We start from the raw sequence: 21,459 nt of genomic DNA on the forward strand, positions 1-21,459 counted from the left end.
CAAAAACAACAGGCTATATAACCTTTTAGGAAAAAACCAAAACCTCATAAATATTTTCATATCAAGAAACAGCATGCTCCCTGGGTAGGTATAAAATCAGAATATTCAGAGGTGATCAGAAGTAAATGCAACTGGCATTTCTAAATACCCAGCTTTGATATCCACCAGCCCTAGTAGTCTGGACTATTTGTAGCAGCATGGAAAATGCATTAGAAAATCACAAAGATACATTACTTCAAAGTAACCCGGCCACGAGGTTCATTTAGTCCACAGTAACAAACAGCAATGATGAAGAGAAAGAATTTTTTTAAATTACTGGCTTATTTGATTTACCTAGCAAGAAAAATCCTGTATTATTTATTTTAGTACATCTCATGTATATAAAGCACCAGTTTAAATAAGATTATCAAACACCTCCAGCATCTTGTTACTCAACCTGAATGTTCATTTCTCATCATTTCCATGTTACATGCTTAAAGCCAAGGAGGATAACATTTGAATGGTGATAGGTACTGAGAGAGAAATTCAGTTCCTTCCCTATCAAATGTATGTCTCTCAAGTGAAACACAGATGAAGTAGCAAAATTTAAAAGGTCTTCTGCACTCTCTGGAACTTACCATCCCAGCAGAATAGTTTCTGCCTACTAGAGGACCAGCACATGGGGGTGAGAGGGCCAAAGCTAGGGCTCATGGCCCTGAAAGGTAAGGTTGGGTTAGCCTTGCTGCTGCAAGGCCATACTCTCCAACTCTACTACCAAGCAACTCTCACAGACCCACACCACTGGTAAAGCAAGGAGGTCTGAGTGTGAATACAACTAAGGAAGCCCATCAAACACCACTAAAAACTACCAAATGAGACTCCATTGAGGGTTAACCTCACAGATGAAAATCAGCACATTTGCCTCTTTACCAATGGGAATCTTATCATTAGCATGCCCTTCTTACATATGAAAGGGATAATGGTGCATCTAAGTTTATGCACAGTTAATAATCAAGTGTAGATATGCAGACTTTTGCATTTTTAAATTACAGGTTAAAAGTGACTCCCCAAAGAAAATCAATTTCTTCATAAATGAAAGATAGTTTATAAAAAGCTGGAATGGGGCTTCCCTGGTGGCGCAGTGGTTGAGAGTCCGCCTGCCGATGCAGGGGACGCGGGTTCGTGCCCCGGTCCGGGTAGATCCCACATGCTGCGGAGCGGCTGGGCCCGTGAGCCATGGCCGCTGAGCCTGTGCGTCCGGAGCCTGTGCTCCGCAACGGGAGAGACCACAACGGTGAGAGGCACGCATACCGCAAAAAAAAAAAAAAAGCTGGAATGATGATTAATTCCAATACAAAGACTCATACACAAAAAACTCTACTTTCTCCTTCCAAACTACTTAGGTCTGTACAGTTGATTCTACTGTACCATGATTACATCACCAGAGTAAAATATGAATAAAATACTTCAGTTAACAAACTGAGGGCCACTTCTTGACAACCGCATTAAAACTGCAGCTTTTAAGCAGGGCTGAGAAACACCATTCTTAAGCATGGTTTCCTTCTTCCTGTTCTTGCATCGCATAATGATTATTAAAGGAAGGAATCTGGTCTGTAAATGACTGTGTCATCCACTGCCCATTTGGAATGTAACTGAAAGTTGATTCTCCACTGTCAGCTGGCAGCCCATTTGAAGAGAAGCTGCAAGGTTCACTACTGCACAGATTTTCACTATAAGCACCACCGCACGCTGCTTCATAACCCAGATCATATTCTTCTTCCTTCACAGCCATCTTCTTTGCATGCTCTTGGGCTAGCTGCAGGTCAAATGTATATGGCACCTCTTGAATGTCTGTGTTTCGCTCACTGCCTTTCAACTGATCTCTTAAGTCCTTCAGCTTAACGTAGTAATGAACTTTGTCCTGGGCTCGAGGAAACTGAGCATATCTTGCACTGGATGATGGCATAACATAGCAGAGAGTTTCTGTGTCTGGGATCTTATGCAGTTGAAGTCCAAATTCTAACTTCCTTACTAAAAATTTCATAAATACAGTTTCCATTAAACCCTGCTATTCGTGGCTGATATTTCTGTAATTTCTGCACTAGAATACGTGCTCCTTCACAAAATTCTTTACCGGAAAGATCCTTGCTGCCTGGTGTTATCCTTTCCACCATATTGGTAAATCCAATACCCCATTTCCCTGGTAAAGTGTGATTATCCATGTGATTCAGTTGGACCTCACTCAGCCCTGACATAAACAGACACTTCCAAAAATGGTTTCCAGGTCCACGGTAATGATGCCCTTTGTAAGCAGCCATTAGTCCTGGGTTTATGCCAATAATCACAATGTCCAGATTGAAGGTCAAAATGTCCGGTAGAGTCTTGGTCAAAAGTTCAGCTTCTGAAACACTATTGCACTGGTCTACTTTTCACTATAAATGTGTCTGTAATTTTTTCTTGCTTTTCTTTTGATTTTGTGGACTTGCCAGATTTTTTTGGCCTCAGCAGGTTTTTTGGGTTCTGCTGGTGGTTTTGGTTCTGTTGTTGTAGGTTTTCCTTTCCTTCCTTTTGGAGTCTCTTGTGTGGGTTCCTGAGCAGGAGCTGGGGCTGGAACTTCTGGCATTTCTTGTTCATTCATAACTGCCATATTAGGAACTTCAGTCATCTTTTGTTGGAACGGAAACGTATAAAAAGCTCGCGCTTGCTGGAGGGAAGAGCTGCCTGCGTCCTCCGCTTCCATTCCGTGCCGAAAGTGCGATCAGGTACTCCTGCCGGGCAAGCGAGCCACTGGCCTCTCTAGAACCGCGGCCCACGCACGTTCTGTGGTAGCGTATTAACCAGACACAGACTCGATGGCTGGCAGAACTGGGACAGAGGCTGGCGCTCAAGCTCCTCCCTCAAGTTTCTAGTCACCCACCCCCACCCCCACCAGGCCAGACCCACCCTCCTTCCGGAGATTCTGTCTGTCCTGAGCCCAACTTACCTTATTTTTAAAGGCATAATCACAGTGTACCTTGGGAGCACAGAACCCACATTAGGGCAATCACAGAAGGCTTTCTGGAGGAGGTATCTTTATTTGATATTCAATGATGTTGTTGAGCAAAAATGGTGTACCTGGCACTGGTGGCATAAAGATAAAAAGCTGGTCCCTGCCCTTGAGGAACTCACAAACGGGGACACAAATGCCCCATAAGCAGATGGACACCATAAGCAGGTGAACAAATATGGGAGCACTGGGGAGACCCCAAAGCTGGGGAGATCAGGGCAGGCTTCCTGGAGGAGGTGCACGTGAGCTGAGGCTGAAAGGATGACTGGGAATCTCGGAGACATGTCCTTGCCACTATATCCAGTCATTCACCTGAGGGCAAGGGAGCCCAGAGATCCTGCTGGGCACTCACATGCTCTTTGTTTCAGCCAGTCTCTCCTCCATGGAGCCTTCCTGGTGCAACCAACGCCAGTCCCTTCTCTACCACTTACCCCAGACAGCCGGGTCCCCTCCTGGGGAGGTCTGCATCCCCAGCTGCTGTGTGTTCCTAGGAGGCACCACACTCTTGAACCCCCAGTTCTTACGCCAACAGGGGCCGGGCAGGGTCTGTTGTGGAGGCAGTGAATGCCTTGGGAAAGCCCAGTGGTTTGATTTGAGGGCATCTAGACTTTAGAGCAAGAAGGGGCCCCAGAAACTACCCAAGCCCACTTAGAAGGACGGAGCAAGGCCCAGGGAAGTAACAGGAGTTGGCTGGGACTCAAATTCCCAGCTCCCAGTGCCCTGATCTTCTCTCTGGGGTGGCCTGGCCCCACCTGGGCTCTCCCTGAACCCTCGTCCTCATGTCTGCCTTGCCTGATGATGGCCAGGGTAGCCTTTCCCGAATAACGATGGTATTGGCTCAGATTAAGGGCAACTAGCTGGCTCTTGGCTTTTCCTTTTTATATAACAACTAATCTCCTTCTAATCAGCCATTATTAAATTATATCCCATTTTTAATTCATTCACAGATCACAGTTGGGACAGCTGGATGGATAATTGGGGAGAGATAATTTATGTAAATGAAGAGCAGCAGAAGGTAGGAGAGACGGAGGCTGAGGGCCAAAGGGGGCCCCTCCTGTGCCCAGGCTGGGGAGGGGGCAGTGACCTGGCCTGGCCTGCCCTGGAAACAGGAGGCTGGGGACACTGGGGGGATTGGGGCCTGTAATGGAACCTCAGGGATCCTGACTGGTTGTCCCTTAGCATCGCCTTGAATGCTTCTGGCAAATGGGAAGCCCATTACCTTTTGGGGGGTGGGCATCTCTCAAACATCAGCTCTCATTGAAGTGGATCCTGAAAGGCAGTAGAATACCGCAAAGAATTCTGGAGTCAGAGCTGTGTTTGATTCCAGCTCCACCACTTCATAGCTGCCTTTTTTTGGGGGGGTGGTGGTGGTTTGGCTGTCCCACACGGCTTGTGGGATCTTAGTTCCCCGACCAGGGATCAAACCCGTTACCTCAGCAGTGAAAGTGCAGAGACCTAACCACTGGACCGCCAGGGAATTCCCAGCTGTCTCTTAACTTTAGTTTCCAAACAGCAAAATGGGGGTATGGATAGTACCTACCTCATGAGGGGATGGAGAGGCTTAACCTAGCTTACAGGAAGAGCCCAATACCCAGTGTACATAGTGGCTCCTATCACTAGTGTGAGGACAGGGTACCTGAGTCATATCTACCTCCCTCTAACATCTGCCCCCAGGCCACGGAGCTGCCTTCTGGCAACAGAATACATCCACTCCCCTTGCATAGCTGACATATCCGTCCCACTGATGGTAATTACATCAGCAACTGACACCTTGGGAGTTTCCCTCGTGCCAGGTGCTGCACTATGGCATCTCACCGTATCATCAGATCAACACCATTTTACAGGTGAAAACACTGTGGACCCAAGCTCTCACCTGATGATTCCTTCAACAGAAACTAAAACAGAAGCCTGCTTAGGAAGGGCAAGGAGGCTCACAAAACCTGGAGCCCAGCTGGAGGCCATTTGGGGAAGGCGGCTTAGGAACTGGCAGACAGGGGCAGGGCTGGCAGGGGAGGCAGGTGGAGGTCGGACCTCCACAGGAACTGGGCATGGGTGGGCCTAAGGGGATGAGGTCTGCAGGAGACTGAGGTTGGCAGGGGCCCATGGTAGGGCTTTGGACCGTTCCCAGAGGGAGGCAGGGGATTAGGGAGGGTTAGGGAGGGTGGTCCCAGAGGGTCCAGGAGAGTAATGGGATTAGCCCTCAGGCAGTGAGTGAAAGTTCTTAGCATGTGGGGTCTCTGGCCTCCCACCCGAGGCTGCAGCTGTCACCCATCCACAGGAGAGAGTCACCAGCATCTGCACCCCCTCCCCCCTTGGGGCAGGCTGGCACCCTCCGCCCCCCACAGGCTCTCCTGCTGTGCTCATCCGTCAAGGGGCTGGCCTCCCAGTGTAGCCTCCTGCCTACCCTTGGCAGACTCTGGGCCACCCCCACACAGTGTATACACCCTACCTAGCACTGCCCTGAGCCTCGGTTTCCCCACCTGGATAGAAGGCTACAGTGAGGGGGTTTGAGACCCTTTGAGGGAGAACCCCTGAGGCAAGGAGCTCAGAACCAGGCGCCTGGGCATCTCGTTCTGCCAAACGTTAGCTGTGTCACCCTGGGCATGACTGTTACCCTCTCTGGGTCCTCATTTATAAAATGGGAGCTGAAGCACAGGAAGGTTTTCAGAGGGTTGGGTAGCGGGGCTGAGCATGCGCCCCTCGGTGAAGTTCTGGGTGCTGGGCACCTGCACGAGGTCGGGCGGCAGAGGGCAGGCGGGCTTGAGGCTTGAGGACTGGAAGGGGCCCGGGCTTGCCGGAGCCTCGCCTGGCGAAGCCTGATCTGCGGTGAAGGGCCGGGCCTGGGAGGAACGGCCGGGCGCCGCGGGGCCGCTCGCGGCTCCCTCTAGTGGTGAAGGCGCGGATAGCCCTGGGAAGGGCGGCGACGCAGGAGGCAGCGCTGAGGTCGCGGGGGTCCTGCGAGCCCACGCCCAGTCCGCCCTCCTAGGAGGCATCAAGGGGAGGGATGCCAAGGGTCCTAAGAGGCTTCCCCTGCTGACCAGTGCCTGACATCCATCGTTAGAGCGTCTTTCCTTCAGCTTGTATGTCAGCCTGTTAAAATGAAATTACCTCCCAGGAGGGAGGACACGGCTGGACGTCTTACCCACTGCTGACCCAGCAGACCCGGGAGGTATTCGCCCAGTGTGGGCAGCGAGTGCTAACCAGCCCGGTGCCTGCGTGGGGCTTGGAAGAACCTGAGGTGATAGTCCGGCTCGAGTCACACCTTTTCTAGCCTCCGTTTCCCCCTGGTAAACCGACATGGTGGGACTAAGCCGGTGGTTCCACCATTTTCATCTCAAACAACCCTTTGAAAATGTAAAACAATTCACACATTCCCTCAGGGAAGTACATTTATTTCCCTCGTTTGACTAAGGAACCTACATAATGACCCAGCACTATCGGGCAGTCATTAAGTCTTTTGCATGAAGTGATACTTTGTTAACCTCAACATCTGTATGTTTTAAAATTATTTTAAAATAAACATTTTTAGAACAGGTTTAAACGTGTAGAGAAGTTGTGAAGATTGTACAGAGCTCTCATAAACCCCACACCCAAATGCCCCCATTATCAACATCTGACATTAGTATGGTGTACCTTTTTTGTTTTGTTTTGTTTGTTTTGTTGCTGCGCTGCACGGCTTTTGGGATCTCAGTTCCCCGACTAGGGACTGAACCCCGCCTGGCATTAAAAGCCCGGAATCCTAACCACTAGGCCACCAGGGAACTCCCTAGTATGGTAAACTTGTTAATGAACCAAGATTGATACTTTAATAGCTAAAGTCTGTGCTTTATTCATATTTCCTTAGTTTTCACTTTATCTTTTTTTCTGTCCCAGAAGATCATAGGAAATCAAGTCATCATGTCTCGTTAGCCTCCTTTTGGCTGTGATGATTTTGTATAACTTTAAAAAAAATAAAAGTACACATTCAGGCAATGGAATACTATGAGGCTGTTATTACACATTTTGAGCTAGAACAATCTCCAAGACAATATTAGTATGAAAAGGAAGCTGCAGAACAGTATATTTTACTGCCACTTGTGAAAGAGAAAAGATATGTATATTAAAATATTTTTTTTAATCTCTGAAAGGGTATCTGAAAAACTGGTTGCTGGTTGATTGTGCGAAAGGAAATCAGAAGGCTGGAGAACAGGGGTGTGAGGGAAGCCTACATCTTATTCTATATCCCTTTGTATTTGCTTGGTGTTTTTTTTTTTTTTTTTTTTTTTTTTTTTTTTTTTTTTTTTTTTTTTGTGGTATGCGGGCCTCTCACTGTGGCCTCTCCCGTTGCGGAGCACAGGCTCCGGACGCGCAGGCTCAGCGGCCATGGCTCACGGGCCCAGCCGCTCCGCAGCACGTGGGATCTTCCCGGACCGGGGCACGAACCCGTGTCTCCTGCATCGGCAGGCGGACTCTCAACCACTGTGCCACCAGGGAAGCCCTTTGCTTGGTTTTAAAACTGTGTTTATGTACTATCTAGCTTGATAAACATGAATGTAAACATTAAACATAACAGTACGTACAGGTGTAATGTATTCGTTGTCTCTCTCACACACTGGGCTTCTGCACTGTTTGTGTAATAAAACCATCTACCAGCCCCCAATTCTGTGGGAATATCCCCGGACTTGGGTGCTCCTATGGCTCCACTGGAACCACTGCCTTGGCTGGTCTGTCAGATGCATTTCCACCTGAGTGCTGGGGCTCCTCTGGCTGTTCCAGGCCGGTATATATCAGGGTGCTTTGGGGTGGGGAACTCTCGGTGGGGTGCAGGTACAGATACCTGAACTTGCTTAAGTAAGAAAGGACCACAAGGATGTGCGAGCCTTGTGGGATCTGAGATAGGGCGGGCCCCGGAAAGATGGGAACCACAGCTTCTCCTAAGTGCTGCTGCTTCCTTTCTCCTCCCTGCAGCCTGGCTATGATCCTCAGTCCCACAGCCACCCTTCAGCCCCCAAACTTATGTCTCCTCCACTCAAGCTCAGATGGAACTCTTAGTCTCAGATCCAAATTTTCCGGTGGGATAAATACATCTGAGCTTAAAGCAAGTTCCTGCATCCATGTACATGTCAGTATGTGGTAGGGAGAAACAAATTACATTCTGCACTATTTTACTAGCTTTACTGGGCACTTGTTCCAGTCTAGGTGCTCTGGGGTAGAGAAGGGAGGGAAGCAGGCCGTTCTCCGGGAAGGTAGAACACAGAAATGGTATGATTTCACTGGTTTTAGGAAGGCCCACTCCCCCATACTTCTCTTTCCTTCTGGAGCCACACAAGCAGCTTCATTTGGTTAAATTATGGATTCGATGGCTGTGGAATTCAGTTCCCCTAGGAGGGGTCAGAGTTTAGGTTAAGTCTTCCCAGGGGTCCCCAAATCCCTACTAGAAAGGCCTTATTTGAAGGCCCTCTGAGATCCTGCTCTTCCTCACTGCGCAGTGAGCATCTGCTGTGGCTGCTCTCGAGTACTCAGGAAATCTCTATTTGCTGAACTCTCCATATCCTTTGCATGCCTCTGGACCTTCACATGTGCTGTTGCCTTCATCCAGAATACATTGCTTCCTTCAAACCTCAGCTCCAGTTTCCCTTTCCCTGGGAGGCCTTACCTGCCCAGGCCCAGATGGAGGTAGCATACACCTGCCGCCCCACCGCCCCCACATCCCCACCTCCATCCCAGGGCACAGACCTGATCTCTCCTCGTGGACAGGAGCCAGAGGTACGGGCACCCACATCCGGCTTTGCCACTTCTGCCAGCATACCGTAGGTACATAATAAATCCTAGCCCCCTTCTGTTCCTCACATCTCTAGTGCATGCATTAACGATCTGTGTTTATCCAACCATCTCCCCTTTACACTGTGAGCTTTAATTAGTAGGCACAATAAATGTTGCTAAATGACTGAGTGATTTAAACAGGGAGAGGGAAGATACTTCCAAGCTTTCAGATGCGAGACTGAGGACCTCCATTGCCCCAGGAGGCAGGGAGAGGGTGTCCTGTGCCAGGATTGAGATGGTGGGTACAGATGGGAAACCTGGTGGGTTGATTACAAGGAATGGTTGGAGTGGGGGAGGGGACAGACCAGGCCTGTGTGTGGAGGCATTTGGCCCTCAGTGGGAGCAAAGATCTACCCAGCCGGCCCCCAGCCTCACCCTGCCCTGTACTAAGAAAAGTGGGTACAAGTTCAGCCTCCAGGACCATGGCCAGGGCATGAGTTCAGTGCCTGGGGGCTGCCGGGAGACAACTTCTTCTCTAGGCTCTGCAGCCCCAAGACCCAAGGGGAGAGGGGTCCTTATGTGCTCTCTTCTTCCTGGTCACTAGTCAGAGACTTGTGGTCCCCTCATCTGAGCTCCATGGGGCACCCAGGGCTCATTGGATGCCGCCTCAAAGGTGCTGGGAGATGCGAAGGGGTGGAGAGGAGGTTGTAGCCGGGACATCTCAGAATCCAGCACCCAGCCTGTCTTCAGCAGCACACTCACATTTATCAGGGGTGCACTGCAGCCTGGGGGCTCAGAATCTGGGGACACAGTACATAGCTTGAGCGGTTCACCCACCTCCACCGTCACTACTACTAAATCCACCGAACACTGACAGCGTGGCATGTGCTTCAGAGGCACAACCTCATTTAATCCTCACAAAGGCCTGATAAGAGCTCTTAAGAAGTTATTCGCATTGTTTGCAATGATGGAAAGTGTGGCTCACAGAAGTGAAGTCACTTTCTGGGGTCAGAGAGCTCACAAGCGGCAGGGCCAGGACTGGAAGCCAGGCTGCCCGGCCGCACAGGCCTGAACTCTCGGCCATGACCTGGCCTCCACTTTGCCCAGCTCTGAGCCCAGCCCCCGCCCCGGCTCCGATGAGCGCCAGGGGCTGGTCCCTTGGACCTGCCTCCGTCCCCTTCGCCACGACCCTCCTCTGCCCGGCCACACAGCTCTCGCTGCCCCACTTCCCTGAAGAAGTCCCACCTGCCTCCAAGCTCTGCACCTCCCTTCACGAAGCGCCGTCCCCCACCCCCCGCTGCCCCGGAGGTCCCCGGGTCCCGGTGCCTAGGGGCAGCGGTGGGCAGAGCCGCCCAGTGCTGGCCGGTGGGGAGACAAGAACGATGAACAGCGCTGATCCTAACCAAGTTTGCCAGCCCGGCTTTTCTCAGGGCTCCCACACAATGGTCCGCTTTGTGCCCACCTGCCGACAGTGCTTAATTAGGCGAGGAGTTGATTAATTTGAGGTAATTGACAGCTAATTAGAGGCCCACAGGCTCATTAACTTGACATCTTGTCTTCGCGAATTGGCTGAGCAGGGTCAGGTGACGGAAGCCGTTGCTTTCTCCCTCCCCAGCCCTGAAGGCCAAGGTGATCACCTGGGGGCGGGATGGGCCGACCCAGCAGGTCAGGTGAGGTGGTCCCAAGGCCAAGAATAGAGGAAACCAAGGCACTGGTTTCCTGGTGAAGGACGGTCACAGAGAGAGGAGTGGGCCTTGACCCCAGGAAGGAGGGAGCGAGCAGGAGTGGAGGGCTCACGGGCACAGAGGCAGACACTGAAGAGAGGAGGATGGCTATTAACAGGGACAGGGGAGCACCTGGTGTCCATGCAGGGAGGAGGGGCACGGGAGTGGGGTGTGGGGAAGCCTACTGGTTCCCCAAGAAGCCCAGGCTTTGAAGTGAGATAGACCTGGGGCTAAATCCCAGCTCTGCTACTAACCAGCTAGGTGACCATGAACGAGTTAGTTAATCAGTAAGTCTCAGGCTTCTCATCTGTAAAATGGGAATAATAGTAGCTACCTCACGAGAGTGTTGCAGAGTCCATGAGGCAGGAGACATTTAAGTAAAGGATTTAGGCCAGTACCTGGGGGCCTGGTGAATGCTCGGGCAGATGCCAACCACTCTTGGCAGCAAGATGGACCGACAGGGCTTCCCTGGTGGCGCAGTGGTTGAGAATCCGCCTGCCGATGCAGGGGACACGGGTTCGTGCCCCGGTCCGGGAAGATCCCACATGCCGCGGAGCGGCTGGGCCCGTGAGCCGTGGCCGCTGAGCCTGCGCATCAGGAGCCTGTGCTCCACGGCGGGAGAGGCCACAACAGTGAGAGGCCCACGTACCACAAAAAAAAAAAAAAAAAGAAGGACTGACAAGAAGGAAAGGTAAGTGGGTGGGATGGGTGGTGGGGAGGCAATGGAGCCCTCTCCCAAGAGAAGCCACTGTTATTCTGGAGGAGACCTGTATGCCTGGTAAGAGCACTGTTGAGGTGGTGGGGAAAAGACCATTTTAAGGGGTCAATTCAGCAATATATATATATATATATATATATATATATATATATATATATAATATTAGAATTAAAAATGCACATGGCCTTTGAGCAAGCAGTTCCCTCACCAGGCATCTATTCTAAGGACATATCTGTATACGCACAAAGATTTAAATACAAGGATATTTGTTTATCACAACATAGTCTGTAGTAGCAGAAGGTTGGAAGCAACCTAAATGTCCATCATAGGCGCTGGCTAAATGAATTATGGTACATCCATACCGTGGGATGTGTAGCTGTGAAATCTGTATGTACCAACCTGAACAAGATCCAAGAAAAATTAAGTGGGAAAACAAGATGTAGGACATGGTGTAGCTCCCACAAGCTGGTAACCAGTAGCCTGAGAGTCAGAGGATGGGAAGAAGATGTTATTTTTCACAGTGTGCTTATTGTAATTATTTTAAAATTATTTATTTTTACAATGCGCTTATTTTAAGTATGGTTTGTATTTGTTATCTTTCCAAAAAGCATTGTAAAATTAAAAAGCAAAAGAACTTTTTTTTCCAAATGAATTCTAACTTGAAATCTGAATTCATAGGCAGAGTGACTCTCTTTGAACTGGGGGTAAGGGTCCAATCCTACTTAGTTCCTTCCTTCCCTCCCGCAATGGTTCCAAGAGGGTTTGAAGATGATCCGTCTAGTGCCAAATACAACTTTCTATGATGATGGAAATGTATGTAGCTCTGCACTGCCCAGTATGGCAGTCAGTAGCCATGTGTGGCTACTGAGCTCTTTAAATGTGACTAGAGTAATGAACTGAATTTTATTTATTTTTAATTTAAACGGAATTTATGTGGCTAATGGCTACCTGTTTGGATAGCACAGAAACCTCTTCGAGGAACCAAACAGCCCAGCCATCCCAGCCTCCATCTAAGGGAATTACCAAACCCAGAGAGACTACCATCAGCACCACTGATAACTCAGTTTCCTACAGTATAGATAGACACAGCCTCTTTGCTAGGAGTGGATGGTGCTAGGAAGCTTGGTTATAGAGACAACTGGAGGTCTTTTCTGGCAGTATTGGAACTGCACTGGATGGAAGCAAGTCAGGGATGCCAGTAGCTTACCTGGAATGCCAATTCTTTTAGGAAAGGTCACCTGAATAACCCATGTGTCAAAAAGCACATCTTTGGCTTTGAGCTCAGTGGTCACTTCCAGCTGGGGAGAATTATATAACGCTGTAGGTGACAGGAGGCCATGGATTCAGGCATCCATTTGGCAACGGTGCACTGAGAGCCTAAGATGTGTCACGTTCTGGAACAAGAAGGAAGCACAGACCAGTTCCTGGCCCTGGAGCAGCCCACAGCCTCGGGACTGAATTCACAGAGCAGGGTGTAGAGAATGATGTTCCCTCACAAAAGAGTCAAGCATTGAGATGTCAGGGACCCTTGGAGCTTGACTGACAGCCCGCCCCCATAACAAAGTCACAGAGTGAGGGCCCAGACCACAGCCCCTAGGCCCTTATGCTCAGTTGCTGGTGGAGCGTGGAAGGTAGCTGCCAAAGGAACACGTTGACCATCCTCTATACTTCCTTCTGACTCCATAGCCCGGAAGCCAGATGATTCTCCTGTGTTATTGCCCCAAATCACCTCCATGGGGCTGTGGTAGCTTTTATCAATTTCCCTTTAGAGGCTCAGAGAACCCTAAATTCATTTGTTTAAACTGAGGCATAGTTGACACACAGTAAAGCACATTAGCTATCTTTTAAAAATTAATTAATTTATTAATTATTTATTTTTGGCTGTGTTGGGTCTTTGTTGCTGCGTGCGGGCTTTCTTTAGTTGTGGCGAGTGGGGGCTACTCTTCGTTGTGGTGGTGCGTGGGCTTCTCATTGCGGTGGCTTCCTTGTTGAGGAGCACGGGCTCTAGGCGCACGGGCTCAGTAGTTGTGGCTTGCAGGCTCTAGAGCACAGGCTCAGTAGTTGTGGCACACGGGCTTAGTTGCTCTGTGGCATGTGGGATCTTCCTGGACCAGGGCTCGAACCCATGTCCTCTGAATTGGCAGGCAGATTCTTAACCTCTGCACCACCAGGGAAGTCCCCAGCACATAACTATTAAATGTACAGCTTGATGAATGTTCACACACACACTCACACATCTACTCCTGTGTAACCACTACTCAGATCAAATAGAGAATATTTCCAACACCTTAGAAGGCTCCTCGTGCCCCTTCCCAGTCAATACCCAAGGTAACCACTATTCTGACCTCTCCCACCCTAGGTTAGTTTCACCTGTTCTAGAACTTCATACAAGTGGAATCATACAGAATGCACTTCTGTGCCTGCCTTAAATGTCTCCTCATTCTTGTTTGCGAGATCCATCCACGTTATTCTGAGGCAGTACAGTAGTTTGTTCTTTATTGCCAACGGCATTCCATTGTAGGAATATATGACAATTTATTTCTTCTTTCTCCTATTGATGGACATTTGGGTTTCTGCCAATTTTTGACTCGTATGAATAAAGTCGCTGCCAACATTCTTGCACATCTTTTGGTGGAAGTCAGCACTCACTTCCGTTGGATGTATCCCTGGGAGTGGAATTAACAAAGCCTGTGTATTTCTGAAGGTCACAAGGACTTGGTGACTTCACAGTCACAGCAGTGGGGCTCTGAGGTAGGGGTGGGGAGTCAGCTTTGAGAGTCCTCTTGGGAAACTATGTGCCCCCACTGGCTGTGAAGGGGAGAGTAGCTCATATCAGAAAAGGAGGCAGGGACAAAGCCAAGCAAAGAACCATAACATGGTTTTCAAATCAAGGCCATATGACAATGACATCAAAAGTGTGTCTACATGAATGGAGGCTGGGAGGACAGGTGAGCCTAGGAAAACAGAAGTCTTTGTTTTGTAGGGTGGAGCAGGTAGGTATAAGGAAGAGGCAAGAACAACTAAAGGTCCCAGAGGATTTTTGTTTAATTTACCCCATAAAAAATAAATTTCTTTTAATTTCCTCCTTGGTAACCCAAATATCATGTTTGCCTCAAACAGGCTATAAAGCTCAGTACTTGCCCACTAGAACATATCTAGCCCTGCAGAAGGCTCCCTCCACTTCCTTCCTAGCAAGTCTCCTGACACAAGTAACCACTCTTCTGATTTCTATCATCATAAACTCATTTGTGCCTATTTTTTCTTTTCTTTTTTTTTTTTTTTGCAGTATGCGGGCCTCTCACTGCTGTGGCCTCTCCCGTGGCGGAGCACAGGCTCCGGACGTGCAGGCTCAGCGGCCATGGCTCACGAGCCCAGCCGCTCCGCGGCATGTGGGATCTTCCCGGACCGGGGCACGAACCCGTGTCTCCTGCATTGGCAGGCGGACTCTCAACCACTGCGCCACCAGGGAAGCCCCATTTGTGCCTATTTTTAAACTTTCTTTACATGGATTCTGACAGTTTATGTCAACATCTACTGGGCATTTATTATGTGTCAAACACACTGCTAATACTACCATTGCTAGTATTAGCAAGGGTACCTCATTTGATCCTTCTAACAACTTGGTGAAGACAATATGTTCCCCCTTTAACTGGAGAATAAACCAAGTTCAACAAGGCTAAGAATCCTACCCGAGGCCACAAAGCTATCAAGTAGCAGAGCCTGGATTCAAACTAGAGTGACCAACCATCACATTAGCTGGACTGTCCCTTGTCCCAGGAAACCCCTGAGTCCCAAGTGAACTGCACAGTTAGCCACCCTAGTTCAAACCTGATTGGAGTCTTAATCATCAGGCTGGGCTCTCTTCCTTTGGCTTAAGATTTCACCAGACAGTGCCTGTGTTGTTAGCGTAATCTCATGGGGAATGTTTGTCTCAAAAAACCTCTGTGATATCAGGATTTTACCTGGTTTTCTTTGTTTCTTTTTTTGGTTTTGTTCCATTCTGAAGAAAGATTTCACTGAAAGTAGATCTGGGTTGGGTAAGAACAAAATTATTCATATTAAAAGAGAATTCTAGGGCTTCCCTGGTGGCGCAGTGGTTGGGAGTCTGCCTGCCGATGCAAGGGACACGGGTTCGTGCCCAGGTCCGGGAAGATCCCACATGCCGCGGAGCGGCTGGGCCCGTGAGCCATGGCCGCTGAGCCTGCGCATCCGGAGCCTGTGCTCCGCAGCAGGAGAGGCCACAACAGTGAGAGGCCCGCGTACCGGAAAATAAATAAATGAATAAATAAAAATAAAAGAGAATTCTAGCATATCAATCCACCAAAGAAGGTTTTTTTTTTTTTTTCCCCTGGCATCCATGCACTGAAAAAGAATTTTAAGACAGTCCCTGACTTTAAGAAGTTTATAATTTACTTGGGGAAGTTAAGAGGAAAACACAGTGAATAAAATTAGAGAGTAACCAACAGTAATAATAATCACTCACCTCTGAGTGCTTACTTACTATGTGCCAGAGGCCTTACCTTCTATATTCTATCTTATTTAATCCTCTCAATACAGTTATGAGATATGTACTGCAGTTATACCCAGGCTTGGCAAGGTTAAGTGATTTGCTCAAGGGAAAAAAAATCACTGAACTGTATGTATGTATCCTTAAGACTTTTGCACTTAATACAAGTAAGTTACACCTCCAAGCCATGCTTATTGAATGGGAAACCACTGAAGATGGGGGAAATTTTTCTTTCCTCTGCTTTTGAATATCCCGTTCCCAATCATTTTGGGCAAAGTTTAAAAGTGTGTTTTGGCTTGTTTCATTTTAGTCATTCAGGTCAAAATGGCATTTTTAGCCTCAGTGACGAGTGCAAATAGGCACAGCGTGTGGCTGTGAAGTCAGAGCCCAGCCTTGCAGGAGGCCCAGGAGCTGACACAGGTCAACAGGCCAGAGCAACCCGCGTGGCCCCCAGGCTGCACACACCGTTGGCCTCAGACTTCTTGCTGTAGTCAGTCCTGCCAGGAACACACCAGGTTATTTTTCCCCTGGGTCCTCAAGGCCAGCTCCTCTGTCTCCCCAACACACCCCAAACCTTATCCCCTCACTCAGCCGCCTGACCCTGCCCCCCATCTCTGCTTTCCAGGTTTGTGGTCCACCACCCAGAGGCACCTCCATCATCCCTTCCTGACATGCCGACTTTCATTTTCCTAGGGCGAATCTCATTTGACAATCTCCTGCCCATATTTCTAAGCTCTCTGGTTCTTGGCGTGCTATTTCTCTGTCCTCTCTGGGGTTTGTAACACCAATCATCTGCAGGTTTCATTAGCATGCTGTTTACCCCTGTCTTTCAGATCATTAATGAAGATGCAAAGTGAGACACCAATTCTCCCGGCTCCCACCACGTGTCCCCTCCCATGCCCGGCACTGCTAGAATCATTATCCTTCCTGGTGTGACAGGGTCAGAACCAAACCAATTTGCATCAATCTTTGGTGATGTTGTGAAGTGTTGCCTGCCCTGCAATCCTCATGTTGTAACAACGGCTTCAGCTGTCTGTTCTGGAGTTCTCCCCTTCTTCTTCGGAGGGCTGATCAGGTCTGGCCGACACAGCTCCTCATGCTAAAAGCCCCAGAGCTAACGGAACGGTTAGGCAGGATTCAGGTCTGCACATGGTTGACACTTTCCCTTTGTTTTGCACCCTGAGCTGGACAGAAAATAGCACCTCTCTGGGAAACAGGATGGACAAGTGCACATACTGGCGAAGTGGAGGAGGGAGTGGGTGTGGCAGGCACAAAATTTTTCTTTCTCATCATGACATCTATTTCTGCTGAAGGAAAACGAGAAGCAAGACTCCTTTGGACCCTCCAAGGCCTAATCAGATGCCTGGGCTCGTATATTCCAGCCTCCTGAGGCTGGGATGAATGAGTCATTCCTCGGGGACAAAGTCCACTCTTCTCCATGATTTTTGTATGTCCTCTGGCCCTGATGCTTTCATCTTTTCTTTATCAGTTCCATGACTCTGTATCTCATCTCACAGAGAAACTGACTTTATTTACACACTTGTCTGCCCATAAAGGTGAGAACCACCTACACATCCCTTGAGTCCCTCAGATCCCAGCTTGCAGGAAAGACTTCATTCCCTTTCTCGATGGTGCAGTTCCTTTTTCTGGCTGTCTGTGATGAAAATATGGGTGTCACTCCGGGCTCTGTTCTGATCCATGCCTACTCCTCTGCCCCCTACGTCATCTTTTTTTCCTTCTCTCCCAATTGGGAAGGGGAAAGTGAGCAGGAAGAAAGCAGAGAATGAAACTCTCACAAACACAATATATGAAGTCGTATTTTACATGCCCCAGCGTTCTAATTTTAGGGGAAATTCAGCCTAAAGCGTCTACAGCAAAATTAGGTGGATATATTTTTCTCAGTGTAGGGATGGACTGATGACAAAGTTATTTTGCAACTCTGACCAAACACGTACTGAGTGAAGATTTTTCTGTTCCAGAGCAAAGGCTCTATGGAGTAATGAGGAGGGATGGGCCATGGGACTGGGTATGGTTAGGGAACAAGTAGTTTTTATCCACATTACATGTGACGGAGTAGAAAGTCTAGGGCAGGGCTGGATGCTTTAGGTGCTCAGTAAATACTTAAAGGTTTACAGATTGACATTTTCAAACACAAGATCTAACGTCATTACAATAAACAAATGTCATCAATGAACTGAGTGTGTGTGTGTGTGTGTGTGTATGCATGCACACATGCATGTTGACAGGCTAGGCTGATAGGGCAGTTTAAGACTTGTATACCTATACACCCAGCTCCAGAGGTTTTTTCCTTCCTGTGTTATGGAAGCAACACATGCTTCTGTACAGAGTTTGGAAAATGTAAAGGAAAATGAAAATTACCCATAATCCTCCAACCAGGCAGCAAGCACTCTTACCACCTTGGTCTATTTCCTCCCCCACATAGTGGAGATCGTGCTGCATTGATAATTTTTAATAATCTTTCTATTTTTATAATCTTGCTATTTTCACTTACTCTTATGACAAATCATTTCTCCCGTGATACTGTAACCTCTCTGCAAACCTACTAAGTGGCTGCACAATGGTTCACTATGTGAATGCACCATAATATACTCAATAGTTACAGGTTTGAAGGACCTTTGGGCCAGTTGGTTTGGGTAAGCAGGGCTGATGACAGCAGTAAGATGATGGAGGCAGCAGCAGCAGAGACAGATGGAAGGGATCAGGAGCCAAGGAAGAAGCTGTCGGGAGCTTGCTTTCCCACAAGTCACCCTATTCCTCAGAGACCGCTTCTGGTTCTGACCCTTGCGTACCCTCCTGGCCCTGCCCCGGGCTTTGCCAGTGGCTGCAGTCAGTGTTTCTCATTTCCACTCAGTCTCAAGTCACTGACTTTTCCAACTTGACTCTTCTCAGCTGCTCCTTTGTGTGGAGCCGCTGGCTTGGGCTGGCTCAGCTGCATCTGGGAAGGTCCTGGGATGTGACCTTTAGCCCTGCTTGACCCTGAGGCCTCGGGCTGTGGAGTAAGGCCAGGCTGTTCTCCATAGACTCCCAGAGAGGAAGAAGCTGAGAAGAGGCTGCCCCGGGACCCCAGGCCCAAGTGGACCTCGCTCAGCCCTGGAAAGGGAGCAACGGGAATAGGGGTGGAGGGTTGGGGGCAGGGGATGGAAGGACAGAGCAAAACAGGAAGGAGCACTCCTGTGCAGTGACTAGAATACCATGGATGCTTAGAATATATTAGGACCACCAAGACTAGCGAGGCACGATGACTCAAGGCTTATGCCAAGCTCAACATCAGCTCAGAAACCTGTCAACGTCACAAAGAATACCTTTCCCTCCCTTGCTTATCAGCAACAGATGATCTTCAATGGCCATTGTCTGTGCAGTCAACAGTGGTATTTGCTGCGTGTCCATACCAGCTCAGTCTGCCTCAGAGGGCGGAAGGATGGGGGCAGGAGTAGTCAGTAAACTGTCGGTTCTCCTGAAGAGTTGAGAAATGGGTTTTTGGCTTAACTGACTATTCAAGGTAATCAAAAGTTATCATATTTTCCCTTTAAGGATTATCAATTTTTAACAACTATGCATATAATTAAAAATTAGGGTAAGATATGCTATGCACTGTTCTAAACACTTGCAAGTACTAATTTAATCTCCACAATAACCGTAGGAGTTAGGTGCATTGGACCCATTCCATAAATGGGTAAACTAAGGCACAGAGAGGTTAAGCAATTTACCCAAAGTCGCATAGCTAGCAGATGGCAGAAACAAGATTTGGACTCAGGCAGCCTGACATCAGGGTCTTGCTCTTATCCATGATGCTAGGCTGCTTCTTTAAAACGGAAGAGGTCCTGAGGACACTGAGGCTCAGACAGAAGTGACTTGCACAAGCCCATCCTTCCTCTCCCTCAAATCCAAGCACTTACTATACCTTAGACCAGCAACAAGGCTATGAACACTGAGTATCATGGCAGTTCATCCTTTCTTTCAACAAATCCTTATTAAGCACCTATTATGTGCCAGATACTGTTGTGAGTTCTGTTTATAACCAAAGAAACTATAGGAGACTGAACAAATTTGGATCAATTCTTTGACATCTCTCGAAAGTTAGTTAAATAGTCAAATCTTATTACCTCTCCGTGTCTCGGATAGAGAAGGTGGAAAACAACAAAGCAACTTTGATTACTTGGGTTTTCTGGCTCCTTGGAGTCTAGATAATTGAGTGTTTTCTGGTTTTGGAGGTCACTTTCAGAAGCATCAAGTACAGATCAAAACACAAAGCAGAGGGCAGGATAAAGATGAAAATGTGTATGAGTCCAACTCAGCTCAGAGCTTGAGTTTAACTGAGATTCCAGCTGCTCCTCTCCTCTGCATTCGTTTGTCCCTGACCAAGTTCATGGCTAGATCACCCCCAGTAATCCCTGTAATGGGCTGTAATCCTGTGGGGAGCTGTTTCTGTTTATTAAATGGCCAACCTCTGAGCCACATGGAGGATGGCCAGTTGTGGCTTCTTGCCCTGGCAGCTGATGGGCCACTTTTCTGTTTTAAAAACCAGGAATCTTCCAGGATAGAGAATGGAGATAGCAGGCAGGGGATGGGGAAGAGGTGATGGGTGCTGGAAGCGAGGGCCCCTTCCAGGTCATGAGCTCTCTGAGAGCAGAATTCACGCACGTGCTGTGGGTTTGCTATCCTTGAGATCATAACTACTGTTGAATAGGGCTTCGATGTAGTTCCAGGGATGGTGCCATAGTTATAGCTGCCCGTGATGCCACCATTGTGGACCACTGAGGTGGGATGAGGAGATCAAATGGAGACAAAAGGCAGAAGGTGGGAAATGAACAAGGCAAGGTGGGCATCCCCTGAGGGTCAGGAATTCTCAGTGCTTCAGCCCCAGCTCAGGGACCAGACGGTACCCAGGGCAGTTCTCTCAAGCCAACTACCTCTTCCCTCTCTGCCCTCAGCCCCAGTGTCTACTTCTTGGAGTTGGGGAAAGACTGCAGCAGCTGCTTGTTTAGAGACCCTGTCCCCTCACTGTGCCCCCTCCCCCCGCATCTGTCTTCTGGTTAGAGTTGTGTGAAGCGGAAGACAATTTGGGGCTTATTAGTGTCCCAGGGAGGCATGTAACTTGTGTTGCTGGGACCCAAACAGCAAGAGTCTTAGCAGCAAACTCCAGCCGAGAAAAGACTGAGGAATTGTCTCACCTAATTACAGGGAATGGCCCTCTTTGTGTTTGCGATTCGGTACGGTTGTCCGATCGCTTTTGATCGCTTTTCTCCATTTGCTGGCTCAGGCTATGCTGGAATTGTGCTAATTAGGAGAGAAATGGACAGAGTGATCCTGTCAGCCCTGGTTACTGGTGGGGACAAAGCGGAATATTATTCTGAGGCAATGTTTTGTGAGGGCCCTTCTTCCAGCTCTCATTAGGAGGAAGGGGCCCACAGGAGGGGAAGGTTCCAAATGCCTGGCCCGTCTAATGGAGCATTGGGGTGTTCATGTGCTAATTAACAGGCTCTGCCAGCATTCGGGAGCCTCACGGTGCACCTGGTGCCACCTGAAGCCCCCAACCACTGCTGCTCGGGAAGAAATTGTTAGGCAAAGGGTGGGAAGGCCAGTGGCCTCTTTAAGCAGAGTCAGGGACACATCCCTAAAGTGCCCCAGAGCCTAAATAGATAGGAAAAGTCAGTTACCGGCCAGTCAGAACTTCACGCACTGGGAGAGACCACTCATTGCCCATTCTTTGGGGTTGGGGTGG

At 48.8% G+C, this 21,459-nt stretch overlaps 1 protein-coding gene and 1 pseudogene across 1 annotated transcript in view; both read right to left on the reverse strand.

Moving 5' to 3' along the window:
• Nucleotides 1-21,459, reverse strand: part of LIN52 (lin-52 DREAM MuvB core complex component) — a 208,304-nt gene that overhangs the window by 66,284 nt on the left and 120,561 nt on the right. The gene's annotated exons all lie outside the window — the stretch shown is intronic.
• LOC131751923 (G/T mismatch-specific thymine DNA glycosylase pseudogene) lies at nt 1,526-2,719 on the reverse strand (annotated as a pseudogene).

The sequence above is a fragment of the Kogia breviceps genome, chromosome 3 (assembly GCF_026419965.1).
Source record: "Kogia breviceps isolate mKogBre1 chromosome 3, mKogBre1 haplotype 1, whole genome shotgun sequence".
Classification (NCBI taxonomy): domain Eukaryota; kingdom Metazoa; phylum Chordata; class Mammalia; order Artiodactyla; family Physeteridae; genus Kogia; species Kogia breviceps.